This window comes from Crocodylus porosus, unplaced genomic scaffold, assembly GCF_001723895.1.
Source record: "Crocodylus porosus isolate Cpor-Errol unplaced genomic scaffold, CroPor_comp1, whole genome shotgun sequence".
In the NCBI taxonomy this organism is placed as follows: domain Eukaryota; kingdom Metazoa; phylum Chordata; order Crocodylia; family Crocodylidae; genus Crocodylus; species Crocodylus porosus.
Genome location: NW_017728906.1, coordinates 42,932,355 through 42,933,584, shown reverse-complemented (window position 1 = coordinate 42,933,584; position 1,230 = coordinate 42,932,355). Strand labels below are relative to the sequence as shown.

The 1,230-nt window shown below is 47.5% G+C and overlaps 1 long non-coding RNA gene across 1 annotated transcript in view; it reads left to right on the top strand.

The window, feature by feature from the left end:
• LOC109305852 overlaps positions 1–482 on the top strand; it is a 3,212-nt gene extending 2,730 nt beyond the window's left edge. The window contains exon 2 of the long non-coding RNA XR_002099734.1: positions 273–482. This is a non-coding gene — a long non-coding RNA (uncharacterized LOC109305852). The remainder of the gene's footprint in view (positions 1–272) is intronic.
• Positions 483–1,230: the final 748 nt, after the last annotated feature.

The window sequence follows — 1,230 nt, the reverse complement described above, 5'->3', positions numbered from 1 at the left end:
AAGGGGACAAAAACTGCAATAGTAACATATAGATCCACACAGAAAACACAGCGCATACCTGCTGCTGGTGCTCAGTGTCCTAAATGCCACCCCCTCCCTAGAAATAATTCTGTACTTAAGAAAATCTGAAGTGCTGGGGGGAATGGGTATTATATTATTGAGCGTGTGCTCTAAAAATGGGAAGGATTGCTACATTTGCTATTTGATTCAAAGTGAATACCACATGCCACCTGCTGAATGTCTATATTATTTTGCATTGCTTGTGCCTGTAGGAAACCAGAGCTCTGGATGGTAATGGGAAGAGAGTTGTACAAGCAGCATTTCCTTGGACTTCACAGAGAAGACCACATCAGAAAGGCTGTAAGCATGTTGTGCTGCTGGAAATAGCTCATTAGGCCACCATTATTTCTAAGGGCTTCCTGCAGTTTGTACTGCTTCTGCAGTTGAATGAGGGATAAACGGTCTCTCGTGGTCCCCTTTGTGCAGTAGCTTGTGGAAGATATGAAGCAGTGGATGTACTGAGGGCCTGCGTCCACCTCCCTTACTCACACGGACGCCTTGTTATGTGTGCTGATGCTAAATGGGATTTTGCGCATACTCAATAGGAGTGCAAGTGGCAGAAGCAGCACCCCCTGGTTACAGTCACAAGAGAGACTTCTGTCCAGCAATACCTAACTTGATGTGCTCAGTAGCACGGAAGTGGAAAGGGATCTTGGAGTCCTAGTGGACTCCAAGATGAACATGAGTCATCAGCATGACGAAGTCATCAGAAAAGCTAACTGCACTTTATCATACATCAGCAGATGCATGAAAAACAGAACCAAGGAGGTGATACTGGTCACTATCAGGCGCTGGTCAGACCACAGTTAGAATACTGCATCCAGTTTTGGGCACCAGACTTTAAGAGGGATGTGGATAACCTGGAGAGGGTCCAAAGGAGGGCCGCTCATATGGTTAAGGGCTTGCAGGCCAAGCCCTATGAGGAGAGACTAAGGCACCTGGATCTCTTCAGCCTCCACAAGAGAAGGTTGAGAGGCGACCTTGTGGCTGCCTATAACGTCATCATGGGGGCACAGAAGGGAATTGGTGAGGCTCTACTCACCAAGGCATTCCTGGGGGTCACAAGAAATAATGGCCATAAGGTAGCAGAGAGCAGATTTAGACGGGACATTAGGAGGAACTTCTTCACAGTTAGAGTGGCCAAGGTCTGGAATGGGCTCCAAGGGAGGT